This window comes from Eriocheir sinensis, chromosome 48 (assembly GCF_024679095.1).
Source record: "Eriocheir sinensis breed Jianghai 21 chromosome 48, ASM2467909v1, whole genome shotgun sequence".
Taxonomy (NCBI): Eukaryota; Metazoa; Arthropoda; class Malacostraca; order Decapoda; family Varunidae; genus Eriocheir; species Eriocheir sinensis.
In genome coordinates, this window is record NC_066556.1 from 12594516 (window position 1) to 12613892 (window position 19377).

The 19377-nt window shown below is 40.8% G+C and overlaps 1 long non-coding RNA gene across 1 annotated transcript; it reads right to left on the minus strand.

Moving 5' to 3' along the window:
- Window positions 1–776: 776 nt before the first annotated feature.
- On the minus strand, window positions 777–14829 carry LOC126981610 (uncharacterized). Its single transcript, XR_007734004.1, has 4 exons — window positions 14600–14829; window positions 4168–4357; window positions 2960–3019; window positions 777–1964 (listed from the first exon to the last, which is right to left on the minus strand). It is a non-coding gene; the product is annotated as an uncharacterized LOC126981610 (long non-coding RNA).
- Window positions 14830–19377: the final 4548 nt, after the last annotated feature.

Below are 19377 nucleotides of genomic sequence, written 5' to 3' on the forward strand. Positions count from 1 at the left end.
TACCTTTTGCAAAATGCTCTTAGCTGAGTAAAAATATCATACTAACTGTACAAGTGCTTGAGTGCTTGAGAGGGCAGAGAACAAAAGCTTCTAAGCATTACAACTGAAATAAACAATGGGAGACACTCAAAGCTTGTTAACTGAACATGACCCGATTTATAACAGGTAAAACCAACAATGGTGCGTTATATACAATGAAAACTGTATAAAAATGTTGCAAGGCACATCAATATAAGAGCAAAGCATCATAAAACATGCTGAAATACATGATGGAGGACATTAAGAAGGTAACACATGAGTTGTCTTAAATGGAATGCAATAACTTGGTGGTCCTGGGAGACAGGCGAGCCTGGAGGTGAAAATGGAATGTAGGACACGGTATGATCTCACAAGCTCTGACCTTGGTGTCAGGGTTATGAAGATATTAAGCTCAGCAAGCACAACTATGCAGCGGAGGCACATATGATAAAAGCAAATGAGACAAAATAAGGCAACTCATAGTGTAAGAAAATAGCAGGAAAGTTATGCTGCAATATGTGACACACCAAATTACAGGGCAGAGAGTGATATGTATTTCAGAGGCTACATCAGTAAACATGTAGCATTTATTGCAGGAAGCACACATTAAAGTTGGATGTAATAAAATATATGTTTTTAGCACACATTAAAGTTGGATGTAATAAAATCATTTGATATCAAACTCCTGGAACTGGCCAACCAAAGAAACCACTCTCTGTCCCCCCCCCCCCCCCTCCCTCAAAAAATGCATTATTTTTCACAAGGTTTATGAGGCATTAGTCAAGAAAATCAACTGCCATTACATTTTGTAAAAAAAAATCATACCTATGTGATTATGTATATCATATAAAGCAGAAAAAAACATTGCATGCTGTAATACAAACAAGATTACTCTTGGAAGCCACATTAATGATGCCAGACACGTGAAGATAAACACTTAGTGTGATGAAATTACATGCTGTATTTCACATTATGAAACCAAGACAAGTGTCACTGCAGCACATTATTAGGTAAGGCAGACACCAAAAGCTTGTTACCTGAACAAGATTAAATATAACAGGCAAAATCCACAATGAAGCATTGCATACTGTTGGGTAGGGTAGAGAACAAATGCTTCCAAGCATTACACCTGAAATAAACAATGGCAGATAAGCTTCCTTGTGAGCTGAACAAGATCTGATTTATAACAGGCAAAACCAACAATGGTGCATTACATGCGATATCTGGCAGGGGAGATACATGATTCCTTGCATTACAACTGGAAAGTGGTAGACACCTAAAGCTTGTTAACTGAAAAAGATCTGATTTATAACAGGCAAAACCAACAATGGTGCATTACATGTGATATCTGGCAGGGGAGATAAATGATTCCTTGCATTACAACTGGAAAGTGGCAGACACCCAAAGCTTGTTAATTGAACAAGATCTGATTTATAACAGACAAGACCAACAATGGTGCATTACTTGCAATATTTGGCAAAGTATATGGAAAAATATTTTTGGCGTAACAAGAGTAATACTAAATAATGGCAAATCCCACGAAGTATCTCTTCTTTTGACAAAGCCTGTGCTCTTTGCTGCAGGGCTGTCAGAGTCTGTTTGCTCCAGCCAACATTTACTGAAATACCCCTGAGTCATGAGTGAAGTATTGAAACTGAAGGCAAGTGAAATACTGTGCTTAGAAATCTATTAGCATTTGGACTTTGATAGTATAAGGCCAGAGCAAACCTCCTCTCTTGTAACCCATATCTCCTACTAGGCTTAGATCTTGGCATCTTGCAGCATGTTGAACCTGACCTTAGAAAAAATCCACCCCTATTGGATCTAAAAAATTGCTGGCTCTGGGCAAAAACTGCCCAGGAGTTGTAACAGCCTGGGCTTTGAGCTGCCTTGCCTCCCGGCGCAGACGGCAGACTGTTGTGTGCAGCAATTTTCACTTTTCATATCTGAAAATACATGCAAAATTATTTAATCACAATTCTAAATAATAAAATATGTGCATGTAATTGCATTATTTTCAGTGCTATAAGGACAGTGAATCTAAGCATTGACATTATGTCTGCACGCCAGCTTCGATGGAAGGCTTCACTTAGATTGACTGGCAAGAGTAATATTTTCAGGTGAGATGGGGGAGAGGATACAACTGGAGACTCTTGACAGATATAATGTCAAGATCTACAAGCACCCATTTTCCATATATATCTTTCATGTTCAGTCCATACTAAAACATTTGTCAATGTGTTGCCACACTAAAAATAAAAAAATTCCCTGTTTCTCAGATGTTAGTCACACCTAAGCCCTGCTAAACCATCCAAGTGAATCAAGAATGAGTTCCGGGGGGCAGCATGAGCCAATAATAAATGGCGCCACTATAAAAAAAAAATGTCTGCACCATGACGGGCCTGGGCCGACCGCCAGTACCCTGAAGAAAGCCTACCGGCGCTATAGGCGGGTGGGGAAAAAAAAGGATCACATCAGAAAAATGGACAAAGGTTTGTAAGTGGCACTTCAAGGTTATGCTACCTCATCAAAGATTGGCCAGTCATGGTTTAAAGTGGAACAGGATAAACAAGAAACAGGCAGGTATCTGTGGACACTACTGTTACTATCAATTGCCAGCCTATGGCAAAATTTGAACCTATGCTATCAAAAATATAAGACCCATATGCTGATCACTCGACTAATAGTAACGGTACTACAGCCATAGAAACATAATAAAGAGTTTAAATATATCATTCAAAATGTCAACCTTTTTACATACCTTTTTTTTAAAGATATGTAGCTTACTGGTGTAACAGTTAAATATTGAACTCAATTTGTATGCAGAGATGTGAGGTATGTTATTAAGCTGTAATGTTTCCAATACATTAGTTGTGATTAAAGCAACACGGAACAGTAACTAAAGAGGATAAATTATCACTGAGAACAAGAGGTTCCTTACTATATTGTGGTGAGCTTGATGGCCGAGTCGAGTTTCCTCCAATCCCATCAAGTTCACACCCTGTTGAGAGGCAATTTCTTAATCAAAGTGAAAAATGGATGCAAATGGTCACTAAAATTAGTTATTATACTTGGTGTCACAAATTCAGGCAAAGAATTTAGGGAAGGACTCCCGGACTTGGCGTCACTAATGAGGTAAATGATCTCGTGCACTCATTGGGCTATAATATATACATTGTTATAATGTGTATTATTGTCTTGTTACTGTATATTACCTATTGATAATGGAAATACATGTCAGGATTAATCATCAAATACAAGGAAAAAAGAATCATGTATAGAAATTGTGAACTTTTAAGTTCATGTAACAAACAAGGTTTGTTATACACAAAAAAGTTGGATACTTCAGATGTAAAAGATTTTTGGATATAACATCACCCCCTTCCTCCATATTGGTTCTTTAAAGCAAGGGTTGACTATAGCTGATTATTATTTGCGCCAGGTTTAATGACACTTTTTTTTTTTTTAGTGCAAAGCATCTGGAAATCAATGATCATTATGGAATACTTCTCATGAGTAGCTACTAAAACTTGACAACCTAGAAGGATGCACCATCAGACTGTAAAGGATAGATATATTTTAAGACATAACTACATTGGTGGATCCAAGGGGGGGGCCGAGTCCCCCCCCCCTCCCCCCCCCCCAAACCCCCTTGATACTGAGTGATACAGGAAAACTAGCTCAAAAGCGCGCTGCGGCTAAAACAATGCCTTTTCTCAGAGGGATCAGGCGTCTCATTCGCACTGGCCGCCCAGGAATGCTTCGGCACAAAGTCCAGGCCGTTATACCCATTGATTTAGGTCAGTCCACCAGTTTTTCAAGACCAGGAGTGCCGAGAATGGCTAATCGGTAATGCTAATGCTCCTTCCACCCGCAAAAAGTCTGACGTCCCCCCCCAAACTTATTTCCTGGATCTGCACCCAAAGACATACCGTAACATGGTTTAGTGGTCATGGACAAAAAAATGTTAAGACAATCAATATCCAATCATTTCAGGATACACAAATCAGCATCCATATGAAGGAATTCAACAACTTAAAAGTGATGTTGTGCAGGGCATGTGTTAAGTGACTTGCACAATCTATTTTGTGAAGTCATAATTAGATTAATAACACAATAATCAACAAACACTAGATGAAGTATTCATACCGAAATCAGTACATGTAGCTGGTGCAGTGCAATGGGGAGCACACTCCTGCAGCTCAGCAAGAGGATTGGATGCTACCACGTACTTCAGGGGGTGGCTAAATGTCTTCATTCAGCTTCACCCTTGGCCTCTTTCTTGGACTCTCCGCTTCAGCTGCCACATTCTCTTGGATGATACCGAACGTGTTCGGATCTGTTGGGATGTGGTTGTGTTAGATGTGGAATAACATACGACAGTGGAACATGGAAGGAAAAAGTATGTCCACACGGTAAAATATAGAGATGAGGATTGCCAAGTGGGTTTGTTGGTGCACCAGGGAATTAAGAGGCCAGGTGATGTTATGATCTTGAAGGAGTTACGAGGTATGATGTGAAGTTGTAAACTCGCTGACTGCATTAGTTAAGTGATTACAAGTGGTAAATTGAAATTCTTTGGATACTGAAAGGATGTACGGGGACAACTGGGTGAGAAGGGAGAGAGATGCAGATTTTGATGTTATATAGCTAGTTTCACCAATGAAGACTTAGGACATACACATTCAGAAAGACCACAGTTTTGGCTGCTAGACGGAAAAGCATTAGATGTCAAAGTGCCAAGACATTGAAGGAATTAATAATAAGAAAAACGATAATAATTAATGAGTATAAATATATTTCTGATATTTTTGTTTATCTTAATACTAGTATTAGAATTTTCAAACACAAATAATATAAATAAATATTGATAAATTAATGAAAATAAATACATTAATTGTACTAATACTACCACTAACAATATTAACAGCACTGCACGTAATAGACTGAGCAATAAACTAAGTCTGAAATATAACCATAATTGAACTGTCTCTGTCTGAGTGTTATGTGAAGCTTGCTCCATGCACCGTGATAGGAATGGCATAGATGCATGCAGGTTGCTGATATACTTACAGTCACCAGCCACTTGTAGATATGGCACCAAAATGTGTTGGAAGCATTGGCGGCCAACTTCTATTTATTTAATTATTATTTTCTTTAAACAAAGGAGAAAGCTCAAGGGCAACAAAGCGTACTAGAAAAAAAAGCCCCACTACTCACCGCTCCCAAACAAACAAAAGTAGAGTCTTGATATACTACTCTTCTTGAAGGTCAAGTTATAGGCAGGAGGAAATGCAGACGAAGGAAGGCTGTTCCAGAGTTTATCAGTGTAAGGGATGAAAAAGTGAAGATGCTGGTTAACTTTTGCACAAGATGTTTGGACAGTATAGGGATGAGCTAGAGCATGATAGAACATGCAGTAATTGACTTAAATTAGAAAAGTACAGATTTAGGAGGGAAATGGGCAGGCATTGGTTTAGTAATAGGGTGGTGGGGGAATGGAACAGACTCAGCAATCACATAGTGAGTGCAGGGACGATAGCTTGCTTTAAGAGTAGACTGGATAGCTACGTGGACGAGGCTGACAGGTAGTAGTGGGGGGGGAATCTGGAGCTGCCGTGTGTAGGCCATTCGGCCTCTCGCAGTCTCCCCATGTTCATGTGTTTAAATCAAGTGCAGCGGCCAGCGGGGCCGCGGGAGGAGGGGAGGCATGCAGTTAGCAAGTTCAGAACAGAAGTCAGCGTGAAAATGATTAGAATTTCCACATTATCATTATTTATATATATCACTTACCCCCGTCTGCCATCTTCCCGGAATAAATGTAGCTTCACACCAGGCTGTGTCCTCTTTATCACCACAAAAGGACATGATTTGAGGCTCCGGCTGGTAAACGTGGCGGCCGCGCCGGTGTTATGATATTTGAACGAGGCAGCGTTGCAATCGGAGCACAGAAAGATATTGCTGCGAATAGCGGTATTATAACCAATAGAAGTTAGACCGAGATAGTTATATCCACCCACTCTTTCCCCCTACAGACCAATGATTCAATGTAAATCATTACTGATGGAAGTCAGCGTGGGTGCTAAAACAATGAGTTTGAAAGAAAAACATGATAACATTGTTTTTAAAGAACGGCAGTATGGCTACAACCTTGGTTCATTCCAGTATGTATACAGAAAGGATAAACACATAAAACACATCTAAACACTGGTAGCCTCCCACAAATGAAGAGAAAGTAATATAATTGCGGTACAATAATAGCATTACTCATGACATGCAGTCAGGCTATATCTACCTGGTAAATATATATATAGTTCCTACTGTTCATTTCAATATTTATCTCCCTATATTTTTTAAATTTAAAATGGGAAATAACCAGGCTGAAGAAAAAAAGTAGCAATATTTTCTGCTTGATCCCATGTAGCAACACTGCTGATGGGTACTGGGGGTTCGGGGTTGGTGTCTGGAGGTGGGGGGGGGGGGGGGGGCCTGGATGTAGACAACGCTGCTCCTGCGCCATCTGTTGCAACCGACATACATCACCACCCGCCCACGGTCTCCCATAGAGGCCCCCTCTCCTGTTCTATAGTCTCCTTGCTCCCACCCCACCAGTCTTCACTTGACCACTGGTGGAGATATCTCTCATGTGCTCCATTTTTTTTTTTTCGATGGGTGACTTTAGCATTTAGTGCTCCATTTTCTTTTATTTCAATGGGTGACTTAAGTATTTAGGATTAAGGAACTGAAGCAGTCACACAATTAAAGGGCTAGAAGTCGGTACTGGGTAGAAGTGGTTAAGGTGTAACAGAGGGTGTCAGAGGCAGGACAAGATAACTGTTCAATAGAGAATGATTGTGGTGAGTAAGAATATGTCCAATACGGATAAGAATACACACACACACACACACACATATATATATATATATATATATATATATATATATATATATATATATATATATATATATATATATATATATATATATATATATATATATATATATATATATATATATATATATATATATATATATATATATATATATATATATATATATATATATATATATATATATATATATATATATATATATATATATATATATATATATATATATATATATATTTTTTTTGTTTTGTTTACGTTGTTGCCTATTGCGCTGGTAGGCATCTTCCTGGTGGGGCCTGATGGTCGGCCCAAGGCTTCTTCCAGGTGGGGCCTGATGGTCAGCCCAGCCCGTTCTGGCGCAGGCGAGTGTTTATAGTGGCGCCATCTTGCAGTGGCTCATGCTGCCCCCTGAACTCGTTCTTGATTCGCTTGGACGGCTTCCTCTAGAGTCCGGGTTGATGGGTGGTCTTCAGGACAGCATGTGGGTAGTTTAAGCCACTCGGTGACTGAAAATCCGAGTGGTGTGGCAGCGTGAGGATTCGAACCCGCGTCGTCCATCACGGCGAATGTGGGTCCAGTATGCTATCACTTCCACTGCCTATATATATATATATATATATATATATATATATATATATATATATATATATATATATATATATATATATATATATATATATCACACACACACACACACACACACACACACACACACACATATATATATATATATATATATATATATATATATATATATATATATATATATATATATATATATATATATATATATATATATATATATATATATATATATATATATATATATATATATATATATATATATATATAGATATATATATATATATATACACACACACACACACACACACACACATATATATATATATATATATATATATATATATATATATATATATATATATATATTTATATATCTATATATATATAAAACACACACACACACACACACACACAGTGTATACGATGCATATGATAATGATATTGATGCCTTTATCTCGTTCATAGGAACATTTGTGGAGATAAGGAATATAGATTAAAAAGCAAATATTACGTACATAAAAAAATAATGATAATAGCAACAATAATGATAAATTGTAATAATAGAAATAATAACAGTAATAATCATAATATTATTTGTAATTATAGTAATTGTACAACTACTACTAATGATAATAATAATACTGATAAAGTAATAATAATAATAATAATAGATAATAATAATAATAATAATAATAAGAGAGAGAGAGAGAGAGAGAGAGAGAGAGAGAGAGAGAGAGAGAGAGAGAGAGAGAGAATAGTTTACGCTACAAAATCATGCGTTTTCTCTCGACGACTTCCGCTGACGTCACCTGCTGACATCACAATGCTGCGCGCGGTTGGACAGTCTCTCTTCTATTAGTCCAGTAGAAATTAACAAATTTTTGGCCTAACCCAGACATTTGAGATAACAGCCAGCTTTTTGTGTAAAAACCTTCATATTAGTCCCCTTAACCAGCAGAACAAATTCAACACTAATCAACCTTGGGGAACTTGGATTTTGGTAGACATGCATAATACGTTCCGCAAAAAAAATGAGAAAATAGCGTAAACAAAGAATGTGATATAAAATACTAAACAAGCTGAAATAACCTAAAAAAAACTGAGAGTGTGTGTTAAGTTCATTCATTCTCATGGTTAAATTACTAATACTACAAAAGGAATGTTTCATGCAAAAATAGCCTGAAATCGTATAAAAATGGCCTAAAATAAACCCTATGTTCACTGGTCATCATTAAAAATTACATTATTTCATAGCTGCGCAATGATATGTAGCCCTATTTGCAGCTGAACTACATTTATTTATATCCTGTACTGGGCCATGTAACGTACAAATGCAATAAAACGCTATGTTAGCAAGCTAGCGCTTTGTTGAGGCAGTGTTGGCAAACTGCCTGATGGGCCGTCAGCTGACTGAGTCAACACGGATGAAGCCGGAACAGCGTGGCTGTAAGTTAAGTGAGATTTGTTTGTGATAATGTTTATAAGGTATTTGAGATTAACATGATAAGGGTTTGTAGGGAATTTGGTGTTACTAAGACATGATGTGTGCAAGTGTCTGATTTGTGAGAAGGTTTTGTTTACACAGTGTCGATAAATTTTTTGAGGGGTAGGCTGTGTCATGGATCGTACAGGTGGGTTTTAAAGTGTACGGTACATAGCCCATAACAAGATGCATGATACACTTTTGGACATTTATATATTGATTCTGATGTGTGTGTGTAGGGTATCTTTTTCATCACATATGATGCCTATGACATTAATAATATGCTTGATTAATTTCTGTATGTGAGTTTGGTGTCCTGGAGTGACATGCATGTTTTGTTTGTTTCAGGTACGCATCCCTAATTGAGCATGGCTGAATCATCAAGTGACATGTGTGTAGTGTGTAGTAAAGTTGGTGGTGGTAGTACTAGTGCTGGTGGTGGTGGCAGATTCCTAGGTCCTAAAGGGCGTGCTTCACTAATCCAAGTATCTCAGAAGCGCAATGATGGAGCCTTGTACGAAGAACTGTCTGTACCAGGTGATCATTTTGTGCATGACAAATGCTACAAAAGTTACACAGCTGCCAGGAACATTTCCCGAGAACAGAAGACAGGTGATGCTGGCAGAGATTCACCAGCAACATCTCTTAGATCTGAAGAGACACAGTTTGACTATCAAACACATTGCCTGATGACACAGAAATATTGATTCTGCTGATGTATCACTCCAGCAATTCAAGCAATATTTGTTTGCAGACCAAAGCACATGTGATCTCTATAAAGGTTGCCCAAGAAGCTCTAGGGAGAGACATGTGCAGGTGTTTACCATTTGCACATGCAATGTCAGGTTGTGACACTACATCAGCCCTGTTTGGGATAGGAAAGGTGAAAGTCCTCAAAGTTCTTCAGTCGGCACAAAGTTTGAGATCAGACATTCTCATATTTGGTGAAACAGGTGCTTCACCAAAGGAGCTGCATCGTGTTGGGGAACAGTTTGTGGCAGCATTCTACAAAGGTGGATCTAAGGCACCAAAAGCCTTGGATGAACTTCGCTACTTACACATGATCTCCCCAAAGTATGTAGCCATTGAACGGATGCCTCCTACCAGTAGAGCATGTTACTTTCATTGCCTGCGAGTCCACCACCAAGTTAGTACCTGGCGTAATCTACGCACAGTCCTCAGCAAGGAGGAGTATGGTTTCAAGCTGGAGGCTGGTTCTGTGGTCCCAATAATAACGGATATGGCTCCTGCACCTCAGATCTGCTCCGTGAAATTCGCTGTTCTTGCAAGAGTAGCAAGAAGCTGTGCATCCTGCAGTTGTGCTAAGAAACGTCTGCCGTGTAGCATTCATTGCAAGTGCGAGGGCCAATGTGAAAACTTCCCACCAGTATATCAAATCACCGATGAGACTGATGATGATGGGGAATCATAAGTGTGAATTCATCTACTGAAAAACAGTGTTATGTCTCACTTAGTTACTTAGCAAATGACACTTTCTGACTATCTGTGTTTATGTTGATTTGGCAAGGCATTCAGCTTACCTGCTTAAATCTCTGGCACGTATGATCCCTAATGAACATGTGATGAGATATATGTGTTTTTTGTCAATTGTCACACATCAAATATGTGCTGCCTTAACATGCTGTGTTAGAGTGCTTCTGTGCCACAATAGCGTGATTACTGTCATCTAATTGTATACAATGACAGTTGTGTTTTGTTGCCATTTTGAATTTGTGTTATGTAATATATGATTTCCATAGCATTTAGATCTGTAGTCAATGACATGTATATCACTGTACTAAGCTGGGAAATGCAAATTCATCATTTAACACATTTTTCTTCAAAGATATATTTTATAACAGAATTTTGACATTAAGGAACAGTATAACGTACTCAATCTTACTAAAAGGTAGCTGAATATACTCAAATCTCATCAGGTTGTATTCAAATACTATAATAACATATATAGAGATATAAATTTGGTATCTATGTGATATCTATAATAAGAACTATGCTTGTTCATAATTTACCGGAAGCCATTTGTCCGCCATTTTGAATTTGTGAGAAGAAAACATATTTCCCCAAGGTTGATTCCTGTTGAATTTTTTTTACATTCAATTGATGCCCTAAGGAAGGTAATTGTGCAAAAATTTGGCTGTTACCTTAAATGTTTGGGTTCCGGTCAATTTCTACTGGACTATATTGGCCGTGTTCCTCGCCTACTCGTCCGCTCTCTGAGCCTGCTCGCGTGCCATCTGAGCCTGTGCCTCACGATCCACTGCCATTTCCTGCCTCATACCGGCTAGCATGGCAGCGATCAAGTCCATTTGGCCCGGTTTCACCTCACCCCGCCAGGCTCGACATGGCCCACCTCCTCTCCCTCACGGCGGCCATCTTGGGACGCCATGATTTTTACATAGATTTTACATTGAAAATCAGACCACACAGACCCCATGGTCCAGACTTGGTGGTCTGTCATTAAACCTAAGTGATTTTACATTAATCAGAAGACTCCAAAACGTTGCACTTCTACTCTAGTTGATATTAAGTTGAAGGAAGTGACGGTCGAGCTTATTTTTGAAGGAGTCAATCGTGTTACACTGGACCACTGATGGTGGAAGCTTATTCCATTCTCGCACTACAACGTTGGTGAAGAAAAATTTTGTGCAGTCTGAATTTACTTGTCTACATCTGAGTTTTACGCCATTGTTCCTCGTGCGCAGACTGTCATCGATCATAAACAATGTTGATCTGTCTACATTCGTGAAACCATTAAGTATTTTAAAACATTCGATCAGTTTTCCTCGGAGGCGACGTTTCTCAAGAGAGAACATGTTAAGGGTGGAAAGCCTTTCTTCGTAGGATTTGTTGCGCAAGGAAGGGATCATTTTCGTCGCCCGACGCTGAACACTTTCTAATTTAGCAATATCCTTTGCATGGTGGGGGGACCAAAACTGTACCGCATATTCCAAGTGGGGTCTGACTAAACTGTTGTAGAGCGGGAGTATTACATCTTTATTCTTGAATACAAAGTTTCTTTTAATGAAGCCCAACATTCTGTTCGCTTTATTTGCTGCATCGATGCATTGCTGTGAGAATTTGAGGATTGACGCGATTTTGACCCCCAAGTCTTTGACGCATTGAACGCTTTTGAGTTTAACGCCGCGCATTTCGTATTCGAACTTCTTATTCCTCGTTCCAACTTGAAGGACCTGGTACTTGTCTACGTTAAAGGGCATCTCCCATCTATCCGACCAAGCTGAAATTTTGTGCAAATCCTCTTGGAGGCTTTGCCTGTCTTCGTCAGTGAGAACCGAGTTACCAATCTTTGTGTCGTCTGCAAATTTACTAATGCGGTTATTGAGTCCAACATCCACGTCGTTGATGTAAATAATGAAGAGCACTGGGCCAGGACCGAGCCCTGAGGACGCCACTAGTGACAGGCGCCCACTCTGAGTTAAATCCGTCAATCACTACTCTTTGTTGTCTGTTGCTCAACCAATTCGCGATCCATTGGTTTACTTGACCGTCAATACCTATTTGCTTTAATTTGTAAAGTAATTTATGATGCGGGACTTTATCAAACGCTTTCTGGAAATCAAGATAGACTACGTCCAGTGATTTGGTTACGTCATAAACAGTGAAGAGGTCGTTATAAAGGTTAATAGGTTTGATAGGCAGGATCTTTTGTTTCGGAAGCCATGTTGTGAGTCCCCAATCAATGAGTGGCTTTCAAGGTAACTCACAATTTTGTCTCTAATTATGCCTCAAGTAGCTTACCTACAACCGAAGTTAGACTAATGGGCCTGTAATTACCTGGTACTTTTTGTCTCCTTTCTTGAAAATCGGTGTCACGTTAGCCTTTTTCCAATCTGAAGGACGATGCCTTGTCGCAAGGACATATTGAATACGGTTGTGAGGAGGAGAGTATTTCGCTCTTCGTTTCTTTCAGCAGAGTTGGATATACTTTGTCAGGTCCAGGACTTTTATTTGTTTTAAGTGAATGGAGAGCTTTAAGGACTTCATCGGTTGTTATTTCAAAATTAGGCAATGCATGCTCGAGATTTACAATAGTACTGGTGTCGGTGGTAGCGAGAGGAAGACTGTTAGTATTAAACACCGAGGAAAAGTAATTGTTTAAGAGGTTTGCAATGTGTTGGCTGTCAGTCACTAGTGCACCGTCGCTGTTTGTTAAAGGTCCAATACCACTTTTGATCGCCTTTCTGTTGTTTATGTAACTGAAGAAAGATTTCGGGTTATTTTTACAGTTGGCTGCAATATTTTCTTCATACCTACGCTTTGCCTGACCTACTAGTCTTTTTACTCGTCGCCTGGCATCATTATAAAGTCTAATGTTCTCGGGCGTGCTTTGTTCTTTCTTTAACCTGTAAAACAATTTTCTCTCATTGACTGATTGTTTAATTTCGCTATCAAACCACGGTGGGCTTTTATTAGTGTTAATTCGCTTCTCGCACAAGGGGACGAATGTGTTCTGCTGAGTGAGTAAGTGATTTTTAAGGCTTAGCCAGGCTTCCTCTACGTTGCCGTCATCTTTTGGGTACCTCTACTTTATTTTCAGTCACTGATGATTGAGCTTTAATGTCGACGCGCACTAATTTATGATCGCAAGAACCGAGGTGTTCTCCTACCGTGACACTACTGACAAGGTTATCTTGGGTCGTTATAACAAGGTCGAGTATATTATTTTGTCGAGTTGGCTCAGAAACCATTTGGCTTAGATAATTTTCTTCTAGAAATTCGATCATTCTATGTGACTCGCCTTCTGTACCTGACAGTGTCGCCCAGTCGATATGGGGGAGGTTAAAGTCTCCTAATATCAGTGAGTCGCTGTTATTAAGTGACTGCCTTAAGACGCTGTACATTTCAAGGTCGTCATCGAGTGATTGCCCGGGAGGTCTGTAGGTGACAGATATATTTAAATTGACTTTTGCAATGCTTACTCGCACGCACAAATGTTCAACGTTACTGTTTCCCGGTGTTTTGTCAGTGGGTTGCAAATAGCTTTTGACATAAAGGGCGACGCCACCGCCTCTACGGTTTACACGATCTTTGTTGAAGAGTCTGTAGCCATCTATGTTGTATTCGGAACTTAAATCAATATTTGTGGTGTCGATAAATGTTTCGGTTATAGCAATTATGTCAAAATTTTCTGTTAAAGCAAGACATCTCAGTTCATCAAATTTGTTTCTTAGGCTACGCGCATTGAAACTAAGGATTTTTAAGTTATCTAGAGGCTTGGTAATAGAGGTGGTGGTACTTGCGGGATCACGGTTACGGGTTTGTTGCGATGCACGGCGTCTATTTACACGGGCGGGGTGGAGGGATGTGGCCGTGACTCGTTTTTTGCTCGGCTCGCCTCACTGCTCACTGTTCACTAAACCCCACTCCTTTGACACCAAATGTTACGCTACCCCCCGCACCACACCAACCACGGGCAGGCAAGGCAGCGTGCCGAGCGAAAACACGGGAGTCGTGAACCTCAGGACAGCCACAGACGCGCAGGCAACAAACGCCGCACACCAAACCCAACACCACAAGGGGAGGAGGCACGAGGCACAAGGGCACAAAGAAACACACCGGGAGAGGTTTTCTCGTTTACTCACAGGATCCACACACGTTCACCAAAGTCCGCAGGGCACAGTACAACTATAGGGCACTCAGATGGGGCACGAAAACGGGCAGCAAGCTCACGGAGAGAGCGGGCACACGCAGACCGCCAGCACGCGAGTCCTTCACATGCGACCGCTCTCTCCACTCTCCTGCGCGACGCTTAACGCCCCCGCGCCCGCGGTGCACTCCACGCCAGCCACCTCACGCCCCCCCGCGACAGAAACTAAACCCACTTACCTCAAACAACAAAAAATAATAAATATACCCTCTGGCGCAACAATATATATATATAGATATATATATATATATATATATATATATATATATATATATATATATATATATATATATATATATATATATATAGTATACATTTAACCCAATAATGAAGGCAAACTGATTTCTATGTGATTTCTATTAGATTGGGAGTTAATGTGTTTTTTTTCTTCTCTTCGCGCGGAGTTTGCCCGAGTGGACAGCGCCTTAAATTAATTCTAGCTAAGTTTACCTTGATGGTGGGCTTCAGGGAGAATGTAGTGGATGAGGGACTTACGCAAACCATTTTATTTTAAACCATATAAAAGTTTAATTTTATTAGGTTGTTGTTGTTAAAGAGGGTAAAAATGCTCCCTCCCTGCGCGGGGGAGCACGGGCTTAGCCTAATAGCGGCCCGTAGCAGGGTGCCGACAGACCGACTCTATCGGCGATCGAAATCTAGCCGATCGAGTCGGTCCGTCGACGAGGACTGGCGTGTCTCTGTTTTTAATAGGTATGTAGTTATATATTATATATACCTCTGTCGCTCCTAGTCAGTCTGCCTGTCTGTCTGTCTGTCTGTTTGTATTTCTCTCTCTCTCTCTCTCTCTCTCTCTCTCTCTCTCTCTCTCTCTCTCTCTCTCTCTCTCTCTCTCTGTTGCCACCCCCCCACCTCTATCTGGGTGAATGCTTCCCTTATCCCCACTTCCTTCACCCCATGGAGGTAGAATTGGTGGAGTCGACATCAGCCCAATTAAGTGAATCCGCCCGAGCTGTGATTTTTACGGCCAGGTGTCAGGTGTTGTCAGGTCAGGCTCCCTATTAATGGGCTCGGCCAGGCTCGCCCACAGGTGGAGGCATGGAGTCTCGCGGTTTGAAGCCGCTAAACTGTCAGTCGGCCATATTGTTCAAGCCGGAGAGAAGTGGCCACATGGATGTTCCTCCATGAGCGGCCGGCCAGACCACGTGTCCGCGTGTGACCTTTCATGAGGATTCTTGTGGCAGACTGCCAGTACATGCTTGTCGCTTACAATTTTCTAACTTGTATTTGTATAGGAGACCGCACATCTTGGTGATGAATTGTCCTCATCGCATTTCTTGGTGATCATGAATTCATTACTGCGCTTTTTGGATATCATGTACAGTATTTTCTTACCTGTTACAGTATATTTACAGTAATAAATTACAAAGCTGATTCACAGACAGGTGTACGAAGAGATAATGAAACTACTGTTCATGTCTCCTACCGAGGTTAAGATCTATCTTACAGCAGTCAGGTAAGGGTAGCGTCAAGTATTTGTTAAGGTGTAATAAAGGTTAAGAGTGAAAAATTATTTTTATTTCATAAGCCTGCATGTTCAAGTGCTGGAAAACAGTAAGAAGAGGAAATAAAAACATTACAGTACTCCATGGATGCGGTACTCTAAGGGCAAGCGCCCTCCATGTTAGGCGCGCTCCACCCTCGTATTCGTACCTCACTGCTTGAACAATATGGCGGGCGATTTGACAGCTGAGACCACGAAAACTGGCTTCACTCGCCAGTACAGCGCGCTTGGCTGTGGGCCTCTTCACCCTTATTAACTCCATGCTCGCCCACCTGGTTTCCGCAAGGCCTACGAGAGGCCTACGAGTCATTGATTTCTGCCGCTGTATGGATTGATCGTAGTAGACTCATTTTTTATTCAGATAAAGCTGTCGCTAAGTCCTATTTTTAGGTGAGGTCATGGAGGTGAGGTTTTCAAGTTATGTCTATCCTTTAATCCCTTGAAACATTTGGGGAGATGTAAAATATATATATATATATATATATATATATATATATATATATATATATATATATATATATATATATATATATATATATATATATATATATTATCATGTATATATGAATGTATGACTGTGTCGAAACACCAGGTCAGTATCACGCCACAGGATGTTTAACAACACGTTGTTCTTTTGGCCGTGGGAACTGTGCTGAGCTAACGGTGGAATCAGCAAGAATCAGTAAATGATGACAAATCATCCCAAGCCATTACCGGAAGCCACACCCTTCCGGACGAACCAACAAGCAAATAAAACGAGCGAGCAACGCGAAGAAGGGAAGAAAACAAGACGGGTAGCGGGCGGAGCTCGGCCGCTCCGCACAGGGTGTGGTGTGCTTGTCTTGTCGTGCGACTTGCTCACATAAACTTTGTAATTATTGTGTAAAATCGTCAATACCATTTTTATACTAAAAAAACACACACCTTTTAATGTCCCAGTGAGAGAGAGAACTTAAAGTAAACTAAAGTGAACTTATAACGGCTCCCCTCGGCCACACATCATCTACCTCACTTAACTAAAGATTGTGTTATATCACCTACTACAATCAACTTGTGAAGCAGGACAACGGTAACGCCGGCCCTGTGACGAGTGAGATAACAGTTCGCGCCTTAAACATAACACTTAACACGAATGGTGGATAACGTGGTTACGAACTACTTCGAAGTGTTATCACTCTCTAATATAACATGTGACAGTGTGTGGGGGCAGTGAACGGTATCGGACACAGCAAGCAAACGCTGACCAAAGCGCGCGGCCTTTCCTGCCCCGTGAATAGAGTCAGCACCCAGCACCCAGGCTCGCGCCCCGGTCCGCCCCGCAACTACACACAGCCCATATTCTCCACTGGGGGTCTCGTTACCTTTTACCGTTCGAGACATCCCATCGTCTCCCTACGACCCAGCCTGTCGTAGGTGAGCTCTTTTCTTCGCCACACAACTCGGACCTTTGGAGGGTGATTTTGGTGGGTGTGTGGTTCCCCGCTGCCCATCCCTCCCCACTGCCAGACGACTCACGAACCCCGCCACCCCTGCCGATCTTAGCAGAGCGAAGGACGAGTGCCAGCCGGCCGGGTGGTTCCTGAGTAGCGGAGTATCGAGTTACTGTCTTCGAAGTATTTTTAATACATTTTAGCTGACACTACATTGATACGGTTTCAGTAATTACACAACTTGTACCAATATTTCAGGTGAATTACTATTATTATTTATGTGTTTATGCGTGTGGAGCCGTATCTATTTTATTTTTCAGCTGTTGATTTTCTCTGACGTGTGGATGTTTAATATTTTTCCTGAATAACATTGTTACGTATTTTATGTATTGTCATTCATTTTATTTTCTCCTTTCTTTTGTGTGTTGTATTGCACAGTGGAGAAGTTTTGTCATGCTAAGACTCACTCATTATTCTTTTTCCTTTTTTTCATGCATTTTAGAAGCATCGGGGAGGAGTGAGCACATACTTAGCGGTGAATGATTATTACTTTAATTATTTTTGCAGCCATATTTTTTTTCTTTTACAATTTTTCTCCTCATTTTACTTGTAACTCTTTAATGGCAGATAAACCTGACCCGAAGTTACAAGCTCTCACCGAGGACTATAAGGAGTGAGTAGAAGAAAAGGACAGTGACTTCAAGGATAACGGTAACTGTCATGTAAGGAGTGGTAGCAGTCTTCAAAGGGTGCTTTCTCCTCCTTCTTCTGAGCTGCATGAGCAACCACGAGATATTTACCTTAATCCCGCAATGGCTTCTGCCCCTAATCTCCCCTTAACAGCAACAGCAGTTAGGCCTTTCGCAGGTACGGAGGCAGATTATTCGGCCAGGGACTTCTTGTTTCAATATAAGGTTGTCATAAGCATTTCATTCGTGTCAGATCCGGGAGATAAAATATCTCTCCGCCGCTCGAGGGCCAAACCCGGAATGGGAGCCGCGGCCCTCATAAACAGGAGCGCGTTCACGGAACGGAAGGATTATGATGCGTTTCGGTTACTTTTTCTTGAAACATTTGGGAAGATGGGGAACACAGCCTCGTAACGGGTGTAAATTTGGCTGTGGACACTGTGCAAACGAATGGTCTTTTTAACAGGCCAGTGGACGCCTATCGGCTGTCTACTGATTTGATCTCGTGTTTAAAACAAAGAAACTGGACAGATGGAGAAATCATTTCGGTAGCTAATGCTGGTAAATTCCTAGATTTCCTTCTGTACATGATTGTCCTTAAAGTTCCTCTTCGAAGGAGTGCAGTATCCCTTGACTACAGCCCCACTGATAACCTGCACGATTTTATGCTTAAACTCAAGTCCAAAATTGAAGAGAAGGACAATAGGCACAAAAAAGGGTTCCCGCTCGGGGGAAGCCGAACGTGCCCCCCGAAAACGACCCAGAGTAGAAACTCAGGAGTCGAATGGAAATCAGACTGCGATTGGGCCTAACGGTAGTACTTTGTTTAAATATATCGTGGCCGCGTGCAGTCAGCCAACTTTTATGGCACTTTGGGTCCTTTTTGAAGCTTCTTTTGCCGTCGACACTGTCATGATTTCATTATTCAGGGAGTGGCCTGTGGAAAATTACCGCGGGAGTCCCCGCCATTTTGATTGAGAGCGGGAAGAGTCACAGATCAGGCGGGAAAAACTAGAAGGCGGGAAACAGAAGTTTTTCAAATCATTTCGTTATTACTGCCAACGCTGAGCTT